Here is a 20,902-nt window from a genome sequence, read left to right as displayed (position 1 = left end):
CCATATTCAAAAGGGTTCACTTGTCGTACCCTCCAAAAATATGTGTGACATCTACATAGTTGTTGCCAAGATGCAAAAACAATAGCCCAATCCATTCATGGTGATATCTTCAATGTAAACTCTACCTCTATCTACGCTCATAAAATCATCCCGTTATGTTAGAGTTTGAAAATGGCCCATTCAAAGTTCCACTGGGCTTCCAATTCTGGCATACCCCTCAATTTTTCATCCTCGCAGGTAGAATAAAACACTATTCTGGGAATCAAGAAGTAGTCATCCATAGTAGTAGTAATCAATAGCCATTCAAACATCCCCTGCTTGATGCATAATAGTGGAGTGATCAGTGAAGCAACAGTGCTGATCACTCCACTATTATGCATCAAGCAGGTCCCACAGTCCCATTGAGTTCTTGATGAAGGCTCTTAGTGTCCTATTGATGTTGAAGAGTATTCCAGTATCCTTGTGTGGGGGCTGCATTGAGCCACAAGCTTTCTTGTAGTCAATCCAGGCAGTGCACAGATTTGTATGTCTGATCTTACAGTCTTGGGTGACAGTTCTAACAAGAGCTTCCATGTTGTACATGGTCATTTGCTGGTAGATGGATTGAATTGCTCTTATCTGGGAATCCTTCATGATCATACCTGTCCGACCATGGGTTAACCTGTCTAGGGGGGTCCCATCCATTAGCAGTTGGTTAATTTATGCTGCTTGGCATTAATGGAGTGCAATTAGTTTCCTTAGCCAGTAGGTCTGTATCATGTTAGGGTCTGGTCATCATACTTGAGACATTTTCTTGGATGTCTGTCACTGGTTTCTGTTCTGGGAGATTGTTGTGGTCAGCTTTCACATCCTTTACCCAGGGACCGTTGGTGTTTTGTGTTTTTCTCCGTTAAGGCCTTCATATATTGTCCAGTCTCAGCCTTAGGTAGGTCTCTTTAGTGTGTTTCAGGCAGAACTGAGAGTAATCTTTTGGAAGTCTCCAGCGCCTCAGGTGTGGTGAGTTTGTTGTATTTCTTAGGGAGTTGCCTCTTCACTGCTTTCTGAAACTCTGATAGGTGGCTAACTTCCTTCCGTGTTATCTTCATTTTGGCCTTTGGCCTTCGTCTCCGAGGGGGGCCCCTTACTGCTCCTTGTATTGTTGATCTTGTAGCCAGCATCTCTAGGATCACTGCAGCTGGGGTTGAGGACCTATTGGTCTCTATGATGGTCCCAGTAGGCATAGTATGTAGTGTTTGATTCACGCCTTCTAGCAGATTTTCCGAAGGTTCTTTGTCTTTTAGCCTTGGCTAAGGTCCTCACAGGCTGAAAGTATCCAGGTTATTCAATATCATCTATTTCAGGCCAGCTGTCCTTGTGTTATCAGGGCTTTCTAATGAGGCTTGTTACTCCTTTTTGAATGACGGGGATGATGACCTATCATCCTGGCTCCTCCTTGATGTAGCATCTTTCTCGTACCTCATCAGTCTCTAGTTGTAATAGCAGATTCCATTACAGAACATTAGAACAAAGTGTTAAAAGTTACTTTAGACCTTTAGGATCCTGTGGTCCCACATCCTCTGCATATATCCTGTCTCAATACGTGGATCTTGTTAATCCAGGCAACGTCTGAGCCAGTGTTGCACATCGGTGTGGTGGTCACCTCACAGCAAAAGGGTTCCTGGTTCGAATTTCTGGCCAGGGCCTTTCTGTGTGGAGTTTGCCTGATTCTCCTTGTATATGTATGGGTTCTTTCCAGATACTCCGGCTTCTTCTCACCATACAAAAACACAAATGTCAGGTTAATTGGTGATTCTAAATTGACCATAGGAGAGAGTGTGAGCATGTATGGTTGTTTGTCTCTGTAAAGCGCTGTGATGATATGTGTATATAAAATATGTATACTTTTTGTCTCCTTTGTCATTTTAACCTATTTGGATAGGATAGATCACCAGCCATTAGTTCCTTCGTTCCACTTTCCTTTTTAAAACCAAACAAGCAGAGCATTACATGGTTGCTAAACTGTAGTTTCCGCTTGGAACCACATAGGGGTAGTGCTGCATCATGTAAGACACCTGACTTAACTGCAGAGAGAGATAAGTCCATGTGTTAATGCGACATCCTCCTAGTCTTTGAGCTTTGGTTCTGCTTCGTTTGGTGCTTTGGTGCAGCTTCATTACCACACTGCAATAGATAACAATGCAACCAGACCTCTTTCATCTGAGGGATGACGATTGGCAGTTAACTCTTCACTTAATATCATTGATGATGTATCTCTGAGACAACACAAGTCACCAATAGGCAGTGTACCACAGAAAAGACAGATATTTTTGGTTGAAGGAGAAATATCCTGCTCAAAGTTAGCATTCTTAATGTAATAATATTAAAGAAAAGATTAATGAATGCACTCACTACTTTTTAATTTGATATTTCCACATTGTTAACATGCTCATTTTAGAAAACCATGCACACAGTTGGGTGCATGGTTTTATTCATTCATGTATTTATTTACATGAGAGCAATTATCCTTTCAGTGAATGTACCATCCTCAGCACAATAAATATCTGTTACAGTCGTCTCACTGTAAGTGCACAAAAACTGTCATAATCTGAAATGAATAGTGTGTCTATGACTGTGTGTGTCCTGTAGGGATCACAGTGCCAGAGCAGCTTCATTAATCTCTCAGCATCATGGGACTTGTCTGAACTCTAAAAGAGGGCTAGAAAGAACAAGCTGCCCCCCTGGGGAATCACTCCGTTTACCCTCCACACACTCGGGTCACTCCTCATATCACACACTATCCAACTGTACAATGTCAAACGATTGCTGCTGAACTGTTACAAACCACGTGGTGCTTCAGGTTAATACCTCTCAAGAACAATGAAGGAAAATGGGATTTGGAGGGTTAATAAATACATCAGTAACTGTAATAGTTTAGTGCCGTGTATCCAATCCAATATTACGTTTCTACCTTGAATACTCAAGTGTCTACCCATAGATATGTATGGACACAGATACAATTACTTTGAACTGTTCTTATAATGGCAAAACAGTTTCACACACCCAAATATTGTAATCGTAGCAAAGTAAGAGGTGGAGAAATGCTGGTGAACTAATGGAAGCACAAATTTTTATCAGGCATTAATGTTACAAAGAGTATAAGGAAGAGACCTGGCATTTAATGACACCTTAGGGGAGAATTTCTATTATACCAGAGAAGGCAGTTGTATGATGCATATCCTGTCCCTCCTCCAAACCAAAGCCAAATAGCTGCAGTTGAAGAAGTATGTGGGCTTACAGCAAATAATGTTACTGCCGCATGCACACAGTTGAGGCTCACAACATTTTGAACTGCCTAGAGAATGCAGGCAGACTCCAGAGGTGTAACTCCCAATGAGCACTGACGAAGTGACAAAGCTCAGAATACCTAAGGAAGATAAGAATTTGGTGACAGTGTTATAATGGTGGGGTCTAGGGTATTACTATACAAAAAAAGGGAATTCACCATAAACACTTTTCTCAACAGAAAAGTTGAAGCCACATCCCTGTGTTGAAGATGAATGAAGACAGAAATGGCACTTTTAATTAAGCTAGCCTGGGAGGATGTAACTTGCGTGGCTTTCATGCTGTTTTGATCCACCAGCCTGTCACTGAGAGTGTTTGCTAAAAGCTCTCTCAGGAGTGGCAATCCACACCTAAGCCACGTGTGGTTATAGTGTAAAATGTACTGAAACCGTATCAAAGAAAAGTTTGCAAACAAATTGTATTGCGTCTCCTGGACAGAAGTGCTTGATAGGATGATCCTGCAACAAATAATCAAGTGCTGTGACATGTGCTTTGGATCTGTTATGTTCTGCACACAGAAAATATTCACTCCCCCGGCCACTTTGTTTGGTACACCTGTTCAATTGCTTGTTAACACAAATAGCAAATCAGCCAGTCGCATGGCCGCAAGTCAATACATTTAGGCATGTAGAGGTGGTCAAGACACTAAGTGAAGTTCAAACCGAGCATCAGAATGGGGAAGAAAGGGGATTTAAGTGACTTTGAACGTGGCATGGTTGTTGGTGCCAGGCAGGCTGGTCTGAGTATTTCAGAAACTGCTGATCTACTGGGATTGTCACGCACATCCATCTCTAGGGTTTACAGAGAATGGTCAGAAAAAGAGAAAATATCCAGTGAGAGGCAGTTGTGTGGATGAAAATACCTTGTTCATGTGAGAGGTCAGAGGAGAATTGGCAGACAGTAACTCAAATAACCGCTCGTTACAACCAAGGAATGCAGAATAACTTCTCTGAACAACACAACACGTCGAACCTTGAAGAAGATGGGCTACGGCAGCAGAAGACCACACCGGGTGCCACTCCTGTCAGTTAACAACAGGAAACTTCGCACAGGCTCACTAAAATTGGACAATAGAAGATTGGAAAAAACGTTGCCTGGTCTGACGGGTCTCGATTTCAGCTGCGACATCCAGATGGTGGGGTCAGAATTTGGCGTAAATAACACGAAAGCATAGATCCATCCTGCCTTGTATCAACGATTCAGGCTGCTGGTGGTGGTGTAATGGTGTGGGGGATGTTTTCCTGGCACACCTTGGGCCCCTTAGTACCAACTGCTGCAGCCTACCCAAATATTGTTGTTTTCCGTCCCTTTATGACCACAGTGTACCCATCTTCTGATGGTTACTTCCAGCAGGACAATGCACCATGTCACAAAGCTCATATCATCTCAAACTGGTTTCTTGAACATGACAATGAGTTCACTATACTCCAGTGGCCTCCACAGTCACTAGATCTCAATCCAATAGAGCACCTTTCATGCAACTGGACCAAATCTCTGAGGAATGTTTCCAACACCTTGTTGAAAGTATGTCACAATGAATTAAGGCAGTTCTGGAGGAAAAATGTGGTCCAACCTTTTACTAGCAAGGTGTACCTAATAAAATGGCCGGTGAGTGTATATTGCAGGTCTGATGGGATGTGAATGCCCTCAATACTGGAAAATTACTCTTTTTGCCACCTTTTTGAATATGAGTGCCCATTAACTGGAGATCAATCGTGTTACGGCAGGACTCAAAACTATTTTTTGAATGTTTGGTTTAGTTCTGCTTTTCATGGTTCTTTTGATAATTGTTGACCAAACACCTCAATTTCAATTCAGTCATAAAGATTCCCTGCCAGCTGGATGGAAGAAGTGTACAACACCACTTAAATATTCTGATGCATGATAACTTAAACAGTCAATTAAAAAAAAGTTATATTGCAAATATGTAAGAACTTGTTTTTGAACTGTTTTTTATTTGCCCTGTGCATATCCATGCCCAAGTTTCATGATCTAATCTCCCACCGTCTAATGGCACAGCTTCTGTCCCAACTTTGCCATCCCGCTGCGTCTGCTGCTGAGCTGGCACAAAAATCCTGGTCAACTGCTGCTGGTTTGTCTCTCCTCTAATAAGCTTGGTGTACAATTTAAATCTTGTTTTGCACTCCTTGCTCCTGGCATCTGAGGAAAACAAACACCGGGACAACCAATCTGTCACAGTAAAAGCAGACAGTAGGCAAATGCCAAAAGTCAGTTTGAGTCAAAGGAATGCTAAATGCTCTTCAGCCTGTAAAGGTAGTGGCAGGAAAGGTGAGAAAGCTATATATTTGCCTTTAAACCAGGCTGAATCATAGTATGTGTAGTTGTGATGTTACATGGGCCCAGGCTATTGAAATGTTATACATGACTGAGCTGCAGTGCTGTGCTGGCTGCTTAGAGTCAACAGTCCTTTTTACAGCAGCCCTCGACACAAAACTGCTTATCTTTATACATGTTTTCATTTACACAGCAAATGAGAAATGTTGGTTGTGCTGTTTTACTTTTTATGACATAGAGAATACACCCATGCAGTGTCCTTCAGCTCACAGTATACATAAATTACATTATACACCAATATTATATGTATGCGTGTGGAGAAACTGGAATGCTATGGACTGCAAAGCATTCCTCTCTGCAGAATTTAAGAGAACAAACATTTCCACCAGTAATAGCAGTGCAGACTGAGGCAAAAATACCTGGGAGTTGTTACTGTTAAACTCATAGATTTTTTTCCCTAATTAAGCTGTTGGTCCTAATCAGATTTCAGTGTAATAACATTCTTACTTTACTTAGACAGTTTCGTGCAGAACAGAAAAAAAAATAGCAACTCTCTTCTATGAAGCCAGCTCACACTTAAGGTTAATTTGTACTGATGACCATGAACTTCCTGTAAAAAAATGATAATTAATGTTAAAGAGTGTGCCCTTGCTTTTCTAACAATGCAGCGCGAGGTCAAGTGAGGGCCATGTTCATCTATGATCATGCAATTGACATCTAAACCCCCTGAGGAATTCTCGCCTCTTTTGTGTTTCAGTATCAGATCAACGCCAGCTGGACAGGAGGTGTGAAGAGAGAAGTAAAAAGGGAGGCGGTTCGGGATGCAGCAGAGGGACAAATCCCCTGGTGATCGGTGAAGCGTGTTTTAATGTTCCTCTGCGTGCTGTGATCAGCAGATGCATCAAAGTGATGATGACGTGCTGAGTAGAACAAAACTGCTTTTAATGGGCAAGAGGCTCGGCCGCTGTGTATTGCTGGCACAGCGTGGAGGGAAGGTGCAGCGGAAACGTGTGTGTTTGTGAGAGAGATGGAGAACTCAATGAAAAAAGTCTGGTTTTAAATCAGTTTACACTATGGTATTCTGTAGAAATGTGGGACTCCAAAGAGATTTCCAAACCAGGTTGGTTCCCCATGCAAAGTAAGACTTTAGCCTTGTTTCCACTCACATATTCGATGTGAGTCAACCAAAAGTCATTTAATTCCTATGGTTCATTCTGTTTTTTTTCTTCTTGGAATTTGCCTTGAGTATGTTGAATTATTTCATGGTGGATTTCGTAGGGAGATGGCACGGTGTGTGTACAGGAGGTTTAATGAAAAGCAACGATCAGGCCAACATATCACTGCCCATACAGTCAAACTGATGTCTATGTTTGGAACACAAGTACCGTAAATTCCAAACTATAAGCCACTACTTTTTCCCCAGGCTTTGAGCACCACGGCTTATAATACAGTGCGGCTAATATATGTTTTTTTCATGGCACCAAAAACATTTTGCTTCGTAACATTAGACCAATAAAATTAACGAACAGTTCACAGTGGTCCAATGAAATTGTACAATGAATCAAACACACTTACACTACTAAATTATTGTAAATCGGTTGTACTCACCCTCAACATGGAAAACAAACGAAGAAGGAAAGCGACAACGAAGAGACTGAAGTGAGTGACGAAGTTCTGAGGCTGTTCAATTCGGACACTGAAGAAGATTCGATAGTTTTAGTGCGCAGGAAGAAGATGAAGAAGGCGATCAATGACTTTTCCTGGTAGGCTACTTCCTTTTTTTTTTTTAACCAGCCGTGTTACAGTCACTGTTCGAAAAAAAAGCATTTGCAGTATGAATGTGTTTATGTTACCATACGCATTTAATTAAAAGTTTAAAAACCCACACGTGTAACATCTTTCTGTGTAAATATCTCATATTACGATGTGGATACCCGCGGCTTATAATCATGTGCGGCCTATACAAGTACAAAATGGGTTTTCTCTTTAAAATTATAGGGTGCAGCTTATATTCAGGTGCGCTCTATAGACAGTACATGAAAACATCACAGTCATATTTCACCAACAGTGGTTTCTGAATAATTTTGACGTCTGCTGTGTACCATATGATTCAGTTGGAAAAAAAATACAGATCACAAAGACTTAAGCGCAAACAAGGCCATAAATCTGTTTTACTTGCAAACAGAAAAAAATCAGTCTTTTAAATTGAATGATCTAGTTTTGTTCTCAAACCTTCAATGTCTGATAGCATAACAAATGAAATGTGGAAGTGCAGCAGAAATCTCCAACAATTGCTAAGACGGAGATCGAATGCTGTCCTTGTAGTCTGGCAACAACATGATGCAGTGTTGGCGAGAAACACAGACAAAGTCTTTCAAATGACAATGGGTGGAAACTGACAGCCGACAGTTCTATAATCAGGTTGCAGAGATGGCTGGGATTACATCATGTGTTGTTAAAAAGCACAGCAACCTGTTACTGCTTTTTCTGCAGTTTCTGTCTATTCGAAAGCTGTATACATGGGTTTTAGAGTCCGGAATATGTTCCTGCAACCATGTCTTGGATAAATGCATTCCTGATATTCCCATTGTGTCCTTGTTAGAGCTTCAACTTTGTCCATTTTATTTTCCAGTGATCTCACATTCCCCATGAGGATCAAGGTAGGAGATGATTAAAACTTCCTCTTACTCTTTGTTTTGCTCTCCCCCTACATCTGTGACATCTCCTCTTCAACTTGTCTGGAGTTGGGGTCTTATTCCTTGCATCAACGGGGCTTGAAAAACTTTGTTAGCTGCAACAACACATCAATAACTTCCCAGTGTGACGGTAACTCATCATAACAGACGATTGAAAAGTGAAAAAGTACCAGCAGAAATAATTTTAGCAGAACAGTATCCAAGTGCTTAACAAATCAGTGTTTTCAAAGAAAAAAAATGAGCTAAATGAGCAAAATGAAACAGCCTTCTGAAACCTTTGAGAGGTTCAGCGCTGTCTGTAGAGAGGAATACTTTATGACAATATATTTCTCAAAGAATTACCAACTGGAAGAAGGACAGTGGAAGTGAATTGTCACGGCCACGAACAAAGGGAGGTGTACCGTGTCCTCAGTTTCTCTGGTAGATCCAGATAGATTGATCTTTTTTTGACCTTCATGATCAAGTAACTCTACAACAATCTGACTCAGCCCAGACACTGTAATAAAGCTAATGGAGCAAAAGTGAGCCGAGGGGAATTGGGAGAGGAGACTAAGAGATAGCAAGCATAGGGGTCTCTAAGGCCTATGTGCTGCATGTATATGACATCTCATTGTCCATGTTAGCCTGTACATGAGTCCTCCCCATTTCTCTGTCGTTTTGTTCCTCTCCCACTCCCTCTCCTTTCATGTCTGCATAATCCTCTTTTGGACGGCTCGTTCATACACTGTGCTTTTTAATCTGGATAATTAGGCTCAGACTTCTCCCTCGCTGTTCCTTTTGCATGGAAAATGGTGGAAATATGTGTACTAAATATTGCTCCCTTCATGAAAGGACAAGTTGTTGAGACAAAAATTTTTGTAACAACGGTGAAGGTTAAAGATAATGTAGTGAAGTGTGTGTGTGGGGGGGGGTTGGTCTATGATATTTAAGACTCCGAGGAACAAAATCCATTTTAGTGACTGCAATGCACTCACAAGAAATGAGAAGAGATCAAAAGGTTGTATGTGGTGGTCCACTGTACAGGTCTTCTGCTTTGTATTTTCTCAATGTCTACAAAATAACAGAAATAAAACAGACTCTAAGACATAAAGGTCACTTTGCAGCATTATTTTTCCCTTTTATGTTTCTTTTCCTCGGGCTATATGATCTACTTTTTGTCATTGGTTTGATATAAAAAGCTGCGTGAAACTCCAAGAGTGAGGTGTACACTTGTATGTCAGTTTATTACTGTTCGAACAAGCAAAAATGATCCGTTCCCATTTTCACTTTTCATTTGTTTCAAGAGAAAAAAGAAAAGAAAGAAAGAAAAATATCAGGACATGACTTTTTTTTTGCAGTACAGCATTGTTATGCTGCTTAGCAGCCGAAGTAACAGTTAACAGGATTAGACATGGCTTACATAAACATCTCCCATGGCAACAGTGCACTGGCATCAGGCTAAAGCGGAGAGGGGAGCCGTCACTGGAAAGCACCGTCGTCATCGTCAGTCTGGTCAGCCTACTGTCAGCTGGCTTTGATGCATAATGTTAACGTTCATGTGTTCCACCTTAATGCAGAATGAGTCTACTGTAGCGCATCTTCTGGGCCAGATGTTAAGCAATAAGATCATAAATAAATCAAATATCACCATTCATTTTAGTCAGCAAAACATAAGTATACAGAATCTTTCATATCTGCTATATTGGGGATAATTTCTGTATTCTTGTAAAAACTCTGTGTTACCTATTTAATATTTCAACAAAAGAGCAAGGCAGCCCCTAAAGCGGTCCTTTTTTGTTTGCAAAGCTTCTACACAGACTGTCTATGTCTGTTTGTGTACATCAGTGTCTTGTGGCCTGCCAGTGTTGTGACAGTTTGGCAAGGCTGCCTAAGGTTTTGTCCCATTGGATATACTAGGCCTTTAGAACGGTTCATTTCCTATAATTCCCTTAGGGGAGACACATTTCTCACTGCCTTTCATGGGTTCAGCTCTGAAGGAGAGACTTCTCTGTACCTCCAGTCAATCTTGTCATTGTCATGACTATTCTAAAAAGTGATATTGATGCAGAATCCTCCCGTTCGTAAGGGTCAGGAGGGTACCTGCTGGTTCACCTGTGGGTAACCACGTTGGTGCATAGTCAGCTGACAATATGGGTTGTGTGATGTAACTATCAATGTGAAAAACTGTACTTTTGACCAACCTTTGATCCTTTCCCAACATTGCCTGTATAGTTTTAATTCCTAAACCTAACCAGGAAAGCGCGAGGAGCAAGTGAAACCGAAACAGTTGCTGGATGATTACTGGAGTCCCAGAGTTAAAAGTAGCATGGATACCATACTGGCCAATTTGAGTGGGAAGAGTCACAAATAGAACTGTGTCACAATAACAAGACTGGATTGTCAGATTGGGAGGTCAGGTTTGGAAAAGAGAAGTCAAAGGACAATGTGAGATTTTTGTCATTATTTAGCCTACATAGTTCCTTCCTAATACAAGGCCAAATTTCCATCTTTGCAACATACAAATAAGCATTTTCCATCATTCATTTGAAGTCATTCTTGATATTCAATTCAATTCGAAACTTTTATACAGACTCAAGGTCCAAGATATTAAGAAATAAAAAGAAACCCCAGAACATTAAACAACATACACACAGAAAATTTTACAAATCAGTCACCCACAATGAGACAGCTGTACCAATAGCTCCATAACTGGGATTGGTATCGTAAAGTAATCAATTGTACATTGGATAGTCCCAAAATGATTGAATCATCTGAGACACTAAGGCGGCAAACAAACTTACGCAACACATTTCTCAAAAATGCTCTTACAGGTGTCGACCGCTGCAGCCACAAACATTTGACTTGCAGTGTCCTCGAAAATAATCTCATTGCATAGGCTGCTTGATCTTTTCTTTAATATAACCACAAATGTGCAGTACAGAATCTTAAACAAAGCCATCTTAACTCTATCTGTACATGGAACTTGCATAGGAGAATGTTTGCTTGTGCATATCATATGTCATTTGGTCTGTAATAAAAAGTCTAAGGCATTTAATCCTATTACAGACACTGGGGTTATAACCAGACAATTCGAAATCTGGGTATTAAGGACATTTCTCTTTTTTGGTTCTACTAATCATGCAACACTCTTAATGACAATATACTGAAGGCCAGCGTTACTTGGACTCAATACCACATGATCATCTGCATACATAGTATATAGTTCAGCAGATTACCAACCATGCACCCAGTCTGACAACCTTTCAGTTGTCTGGACTCATAGTCTATATATAGATTTAAAAAATACACCCCCCTTGTCTGACACCATCGCTAACCTCAGATGGGACTGACACACTATTGCCCCACTCTATGTCCATACTCCAATGGACATATCAGTAAACCAATATTCTTATCATGTATCCTGGCATCCCTCTTTCACTCAACATTACAAATAACTTTCTATGAATAACACAATGAAATGCTTTGGAAGCATCAATAAAACAAACAAACAAAACTTTTGACAGGATGCAGGCTCAGGTAATGCAATCTCAACCACCCACTATACCGGTTTTGTCCTTAAAAAGTTACACTGACACAACAGATAACATTGAATCTGGGAAGAATCCATGAAAGATATGGTGCAAGTGAAACAAATGGCAAGCAGAGGGCCTATCTTCAGCCGGTATATTCAAGACATTTAGTGGATGAATGATCTAAACCACTCGCTTTTTTGCCAGCCAGCTTATTTATAGCTTGAAACACTTCATTCTGCAAAATTCACAAGTCACAAGTTCTGTCACTATAATTACATAATATCATCTGAACCAAAGACCCCTTCAACAGTGGGCGTGTATTCAACCCAGCAACAAGAAAACACCACCAACCTGGCTGATTGAACTCTGTTACTTGAGTGGTGTCACAATCAGCTGACCCCTGCTGCTTGGTTTCTGGGTTTTTTTGGCGGTTCCGTTCCTACCACTTTTGCTGCATCGCTTCATCTGTGCTGCATTACTGAGCATCCAACAATCGTCCAACAATCGTAAGGTTGGTTCGATTCCCACTCTCGCCACTCAAAAAAGATTGGTGAAACTGACAGCTGGAGGGGTGTCAGTCCACCTCCTTGTCACGGCCGAGGTTCCCTTGGGCAAGGCACTGTGCTCACCATGCTCCCCGGGCGCTGTGAATGGTTGCCCACCGCTCCAGTGTATGGCATCTGCATCTATGATTGTGTGATCCTGTGCATGTCAACAGGTGCCAACCTGGATGGGTTAAAAGCAGAGGACAAATTTCGTGTGTATGCATATCATGACAAATCTGATCATAATCTTAAGCCACGTACCACCACTGAATTGAGTCTGTGCCGTGCTGCCTTCGCCTGTGCGGCCTGATGGGACCCCCGTCTGCAGCCTGACTCGCTCTGCAGTTGCTATTTTATGTGCTGGCTATGTTTATTTTCTTTTGACATCCTAATTTGGTTTATTTTCGATTAGTTGTTGTATCATAATTTGTCAGTGTGTGTGTGTGTGTGTGTGAGACTCTTGTGTATTATCCCTTTTCTGTTCCAGAGGTCGTGGTGGTGGTTGGTCTGGTGACACTATGTGATGATATCCCCCTTGGACCTGGGTATTCACTGTGTGTGTGTGTGCCTGTCACATACCTGTTATTTAGTGTGGACCCCTCTCCCCTCACTAGTGTCACCTCACCAACGAGCCTCAGCCTGACTTTACTTTCGCGCTTGTTTGGTTGATTGTTTTTAAGAACACTGTTTAATAGAGTGTTTTAAACTTTGAACCTCGTCTCATGCCTCCTGAGTAGATCTGACCTACGTGACCTTGACTAATGTAAAACTCATTTTTTGGGTGAAAGTCCCAAGGTGGCGTTGTCAGCATCCCGCAGGCTACGAGCAGGGCTTCGTCAGCCCGTTAGCACTCTGTACACAGGAAATATTATATTGCTTTGTGTGGTCCTTACGCTCGCCACAGTCGTTTACTGCAATTTCTCAGCCGTAAAATCAGCCCTCACAGCTTCCTCATATTAACAAATACAACGAACAGCTTACTTCCACTGTACATTAGTAGGCTTTTTATGCTCAAACATAGTCCCTTGTTTAGGTCTACCCGCCTTTGCCCCACGTCTTTCAGGGTGATACTCAGCCATATACTTATTCCAGCCTGGCCTGATGTTTTGTGCTTTTACGTCCTTAAAGAAAGGTTTACCACCTTTATACAACACACACGCGATATCCTCATACATTGAGCAGATGTCCTCTTTATGCTTTTCATCTTTACAGTTAACATGATTACACTTAATAGCATCCATAGGCAAATCAATATCACCTAGGGGATTATCTGTATAAGGATAATGAGTTGAAATGTCTTTGGAATTAGATCCACTTTTTTGTATCTCATCTCTAAGGAGCACAAGTCAACATTTATTAACATTGCAACTAATAAAATGCTCATACACTTTATTGAAGTATGCGCATGTGTAGTATTAATACAATCATTTAAACATGAGGTTGTGTGCCAGACCTCTCTAGGAACACTTCACTAGATAATATTAAATTGTTATCTTGGCAAAATTGAAACATATGTTTGGCAGGCAATGAGTTCCCATCCAAAATAAATGATTTATGTCTATACAAATATTTGTCTTTGTCATAAAGTGTTATACGTTATACATTTAGAATAATGAATTCCTTATCATCATGCTTGAACTGGATGGCTATACCAGTGTCAGCATCTGGTCTAATCACATTCATCAATGAGGCAAACATCCTTTTCCCCAGGATTTCTGCACCCTCTGGAATTCTACTTATCAACATAAGTATTTGCCTATAACCAAGGTTCCCCCCCTCCCCATGAAAGTTACCATGGACAGAACTTAGTTTGCCTAAAAAATAAGTCTGCTGTAAACATCAAATATCACAGTCCTCTGGCCAGATCTCCAGGTTATACACGTCACCAAACTCATCACATTCAGTGGAAACTTTAAACTAGCCATAAACCTGCTATATATGGTGTTAAACAAGTTTCACATCATGATACACCGTTGTGTTCACATCCAAGTCTGGTGAAAACTTAAGAGGTAAAGCTGGTCACCGGTTTAACTTGAGACCTCCGCTGACATAGACACCAATGCCGCTCCAATGGCTTCATCCATCACCGGTCAGTGGCTTCGTCTGTCACTACCAAGGCCTCCGGAACATCAGCCCAGTCAGTGGAATGTTCCAAAGCACACGCACTATCCAATTAAGCTCCGCTGCAATGAACCGAAAATCTTCACATACATCAGACCGCTGCATGTTTCAAAGAACAGACCTAAGCGCAGAGCTGCTCAATCTTCCCCCGGCGGGGCTCGAAACATCCGGTAAGACAACATTTTTTATTATTGTAACTTTTTAGAATAATTATTAGATTACTTCAAAATATTATTAAAAGTAGCAGGAGTAGCTGGCCCTCAGGTTACCCTTGCTATGTTGATAGAAACAGAAAACGTTTACTTTTGACGTTTTCAGTCTCTTTAACATGCCTAAAGTTTTTAGCGAATCAACCTTTCAAATCTATACACAGCCACTGTTTTCTCACATTCATTTCAAGGTCCAACTTCCCACTTTGGCGGACCACCAAGCGTAACACTATGATTAGCAGTTCATATTGTGCATAGCAGCTCGGGACAGACATTGAATTTACACTGGGACAAATGTTTCCCATATAGTTTGGAATTAAGCTTAAAGGTGGACCAATACTCACAAACCTTCATTTACAAACAGCTTTGTGCCTTTCTTAGATGCTGATATGCTTCTGAGCCGACAAGGGAGGTATGAAACAGTTCCACCTCCTGTACGCTTATACATTTGAAGGTTCACTCTAACCAATAGTGCTGTTCTAACTTAGCTGCTTCCACTATGCAGGCTTGATGTGTCTAAGGATGTTTGTGAGTTATGAGAACTACCAGGGACATTGTTTTTTCCATCCTTGCAAGAAACAGTTTAATGTCAGTCATACTGGAGGAAGCTCTGGTGAAGACAAAAGTCCAAGATCAGGAGGTAACTGGCCAGAATAAAGCAGAGGAGCAGCTTCAGACATATGAAAGAATGTCAAGAGAAATTGAAGAAGTCGTCAGAGAGAAAGCGATAGCAAAGCTGGACGACCTAGACTGGGTCATTATCGTGACCAGGAGTCCAAATAACTGCCTCAGGGATCCTCACAGCAAAAATGGTCTTGGTTCAAGTCTCAACTGGATACTTGGAGCTAGTATATGTGTTCTCCTTGTGCATGGATGGGCTTTCTCTGGGCTCCATAGTTTCTTATATATGCATAATATGCATATTAGGTTAGTTTTAAAAAGAACAAAATATTTCAAAGAGAATAAATATTTTTTGTAAAGTCTGCTGTATTCAACACCCATTTGGGCCCAAACACACATCTGTTTTTTTTTCTAAAACCATTACTGCAATATAATTTCCTCCTTGAAAAGGTTAAAAAATAAGGGAGATTATTTACACTTTAGACATACTTCCTTCTTTAATATTATTAGGAAACACTGTACAAATGTCAAACTCTATGCAGATGACAGCCAGATGTATTTATTCATGAATACGCATAAAACAAATAAACTTGTCTAACATACATAAAGGCCCGGATGACTTGCAATCCTGTGTTTTTAAATTCAAACAAAAAGTGAAGTGACATTTTCTGCTGATACACTATCAAACCATGTATCTAAAAATGGATGGCAGTTTTGTCCTCCAGTTTATTTTTGACCACGGCCTGTCCTTTATTTAGTTGTAAAACAAGTCACCCCTGAAATATTGTCAGAATACTAAGGATCACCTTAGTAACTTTGAAACAGCTCAAGGCAGTTCAGTTGCGGCAGCTGGAGTTCTGACGGGAACTCAGAAGAGAGATCACATGGAGTCAGCTTGGATGCAAGTGTTTGCAAAATGTTATCCAAGTGTCTTAACTGACTCCTTGGAAAATCCAGAATAGGAAGAGGCTGAGGTGACCCTAAACCATCCCTTAGGGCTATAGGGCTGCTGTTGGATGACCTCTCATGACAATCTGAGCAACTCTGCTACTCTCTTCTTTTATTCCATGCATTTATGTACAGTTGGTGCGAGCCATTAACTTTGGTGTCCCTCTCTTGCAGTTTGCACTTTCGGTTTCTCTCTGTGAAAAGTGTCCAACAATAATGATTTGTTTTGAGTTCTAAAATTGAATCAAACCGAATACTTTTTTGTCATGGTGGGCTTTGAGCTTTGCATTTTATTCTGCATAAGAAAAAGTCACACTGCTTTGGATAGAGAACTTTCCTGGATATTGTAGCTTTTCTTTATAACTTTAGACAGGGGGATAAACTGAACTTCTCAGTCACCCAAACAACAACAAACTAACCAGTCTAGATGAAATGTTTGATTCCAACAAAAAGCACAAAATCTACTTATTTTTATTCATGTTGCCAATTCTAGACATTTGACAAAACAAATTGATTAATTTGTGTGCAAATTTCCATGCTAGTAATCTAAACCCTAATCATCCATCCAAGCAATCTCTATACTCGCTTAATCCGATTCAGGCCGTATTGGATGAGTTGCCAGTCCATCACAAGGCCACACAAACACAAATGAGCATCAACACTCGCATTCCCTTCTAGAGACAATGTGTCAGGCTGACACAATAGATGCAGGACACAAACGCTAGCGTTCTTCAAAGAGTTTATTCTTAGGGTAAATACTTAGGATGTCCCATAACAAGACTACACAAGGAAACTGGATGAACACTGGGTATAAGTAGAGGGATGACAGGTGCAACACATGAGGGTAATGACGAGGACACAGGTGCAGACAATGATGTGTTACGACTGTTTTGAAGTTGCTTTGTTTAGGTTAGTTTCCCTTGGGAAGATAGTTTGGTTTGTTTGTTGTTTTAGCCTTAGCCCATCCTGAAGTCTGGTAATCTCTCGAAGTTGACATTATATTCTTATCTATGTTCTAAATAAACTGCCATGTTAAATTCTAAATAATGTTTCCGTGGTTACTTCGGGGTTGAGAAAGATGGGTCACATTTATGTTGTGCTTTGATTACCCTTAGGCGGGGCATAACAGATGATGTAACAGAACAGAGGAATCCTGGGAACTGTAGTGTCAGAACCAGTGATCAGTATGCTGGCGACGTGGAGGAGGAGCAGGCATGACCCAGTGTAGAGTCATGCATGTTTTTGGAATGGTGGGAGGAAGCCAGAGTACCCGGAAAGAACCCACACATGCACAGGAAGGACAATCAAATTCCACACGGAGAGGCTCTGGCCTGGCTTCAAACCAGGAACCCTCTCGCAGCGAGGCAGCCCCTAAATACAAATCATCTATTGAAATACCTGTTGATCTATCCATGCACGTACACGCAAACACATAAGCATTACTCAGCTTGACAGTGAGGAAGTGTTTGCCAATAATCCCAACAGTGAACACGCGTCGAAGATAACTTACAGCCCAGTCCGTCTGATACTGATGGATTTCAACACGGGAAAGATTAAATATACGGTGCTTCCTTGTTACTGTGTTGTTTGAGAAGTAAAGGAACATCACCACCGCGGCAGTGCTTGGAAGTTAGTCAACCCTTTTAGAATGTCATCAGATACATTTAATAACATTAATGATGTTAGAATATTTCACATAAGTCGTAAAAGTAGTTAGACATGTTTAAGATTAAAGAAGCTTTTTGCCATGCAGAAGGTTTGTGTCCTCCCTGAGCTCATCTTAAGCCACCTTGATTTAGAATAGAACAGAATGGAATTCTTTTATTGTCACTATCGGATGCCGTTGGCAACTCTTCATCGTTCGGCATTGAAACACAAAAGGCAATGACTTAACTTAAGAATACCGGTGTAGACAGGTGTACCACCCCAGTCAAACTCTCAAACTGCTGCTGTCCCTGGTTTCTAGAGCAAGAATCTACTCATGACTCACCTCTCCACCTTATCGGCTAAGTGACAAACTGAAGTATTTGTAATCATTGATTAGCTTTGAGGTATTTCTTTCCTTCATAGACAAGACTTTCAGCACTAGGATGAGACTCTGTCTGCATTCTAACACCGCTCATCTTTGCTTTTTCATACAATATCTACAATAATACTCGGCTAATAATTAAATCTGTTGCCAGTAAAATGCGCTACCGTTTTTAGGTTTTTGGAAAACAGAAATCTACAATATCTGATTCTTTAATTGATTTGTTTTTGTGTTACCGTTTTTCTCACGTTAAGGATAAAATAAAGATAAAAATGGGAGCTTGAACAACCAACAAACGTGCTTTTTAGATGGTGGGGTTTGATAAGAATCAGAAAATACTTTATTTATCCCTGAGGGGCAATTAGGAGGGCAAATAGTGACGCAAACATTTAAAGAGCAAGAAAAAAATAAAATAAAAAATATTTAAATATATCTAAATGAGTAAAATACACAGGCTGGGTGGCTGGGAATCAAACCCGGGCCGCAGTGGTGAGAGCACCGAATCCTAATCACTAGACCACCAGGGAGTCTGATGGCATTTGAACAGCAGTCAGCACTGTCACCGTCAATTTTTACTCTTTTTAATTGAAATTGTTCTTGAATGCCATCAAATAGAAGTAACAGGCAGACACAGTGTCCATGTGTATAGAAAACATAACATACCTACAGGTAGTAAGTGTTTCTGGTTTTAATGAATGTGAAATGGCAAACATATTTTCCTGGAGACTTGGCTGCTTAGTGCTCATTGACATTAGAATAATGAGTTCTTTGGTGGATTGAAGTGCAAACACCATGGACATAAATTTGTAACATGCTGCAGTCTTGTAAGCATCAATAACTCTTTCTTTGATATGTTCAGAATTCTCCTCTGTTCGTGCCAGTGAATGTCAATGGACATTAAGCTCTAAACTTTTAGCATATTTTGCTCATGCCTTGAAGAAACAAGCATACATCAAATTTGTAATTGACGTCCGCGTGTTAAAAAAAAAAAAGAAGCAATAGGGTGAGCACCGTTTAAGGCCTTTTTTTCAGTGTGCGTTCCCCAGTCTTACACAATCTGAAAAGGACATTCTGTGATCAGCCAGAAGACAATTGTTCTCTCCCTCTGGCTTTCTGGTTATTTTTTTCTCTAATCTTTATCCCCAGCACTGTAAATTGCCCCTATCCTGATCACTCTGCTGACTCTCTCTTTAAGGATGAACTGGATTGCGCTGATCTGTTACTTTGCCTCACAGTGCAACGGAGCCTATACAGTCGGTATTCAAATCCAAGGTTGTGATTGGTGATAAATGTGTATAATTAGACTGAGTAAAGGTCTGTAGTCTTCCTATTGATTTCTTTGCTCATTTAGGGAATTAAGGGGTCTGCAAATTCCTAACCACAGCAGACAGGACAAGGGGATTAAATGTAGAGGGGTCCATCTTTCAGGGTGCAAATCTCGCTTTCCTGCTTAAAGACATTTCTTGGCATTTTTGTGCACGAGGTGCACAACCAGCATCAGTAAGAGATCCAAAGGGATTAAGCAGTTCCACGCCTATGTAGCTATAAAATGTGGTTATACATTTCCTTTGTCCTGTTCCACCAGGAATAAATCAATCACAGCTGAAATGTGTCTCTCTGACATTGTTTTCTCTGTTCTATTTATTGTTACCCCCACCTCTGAAGTGGGAATATATGATCTGAATACTGCGTTCACCTTGAGATGTCTCCCCTGGCACTGGTGTATTTGTCGACCACAAGGGGGTCTTTAACCTACATAGGTAGCTACATTAGTGGGGCTAAAAGCACGCTGGAAAACAGCCAAGTCAGCAGCGGGACATGAGCTATGAGCTGGATGTTTGGACAGAAGAGGGGGGGGGGCTGAATAGCTTCCCCCAGGCTTTTTCCAAGCTTGCTCTAAATGAAAATAGTCACAATACAGCATCCTGCTGCTGTGTTGAAGGCAGACCTCAGATGATGACCAGAAGGAGGACGATACATTGGATTTTACAAGTCCCTTCAAAATTAAAAAAAAAAGATCTCTAAACAAAAGGCAACCTTTCCCTATTTTCTTGTGAAGGTGAGAGGTGCGTGTCATTTAAACGCACGGAGTGGAGAGTTGTGGGTCGATTCTAATTTGGCCTTGGACTGCAGCTGATTGTGGGGATAAAGGTGCTGTTGACTTGCATTACGCTGTTGTTGTCTGGCTGATACCCGATTGCAGCTTATCGGAGACGTTTACATCACTGATTACCTTCTGCCTGCAGCTTCTGAAATGAAATCAGCTGCCCTCGTCCAGACTGTAAAAGAGTACAACTGACAAAAGCCTACAAGACGTCCTCAAAGGCAATTATTGATTGCGTAACTGAGGAGATCTGGTTGACCACACACCTTCGCTTCGGAGTGAGGCAATAACACGAGTGTGAAACCGGGCAACTGTTGTTTATTGCTGTTAAAAGCTTCACAGAAATCAAAATCAATACTTGATGATTATCTGAAAGGAAAATGATCTCACATCATCCTGATGGTTGCTGGAGAATGGATGTCCCTGTGGATTTTGGTAGCATTTTCAATTAGGCCTTTTGGAGATATAGATGATATATTTTTTTTTTTTAATTATAAGCTG

The sequence above is a fragment of the Leuresthes tenuis genome, unplaced genomic scaffold, assembly GCF_036924035.1.
Source record: "Leuresthes tenuis unplaced genomic scaffold, fLeuTen1.0.hap1 SCAF_1, whole genome shotgun sequence".
NCBI lineage: Eukaryota > Metazoa > Chordata > Actinopteri > Atheriniformes > Atherinopsidae > Leuresthes > Leuresthes tenuis.
This window is presented reverse-complemented; position numbering follows the sequence as displayed.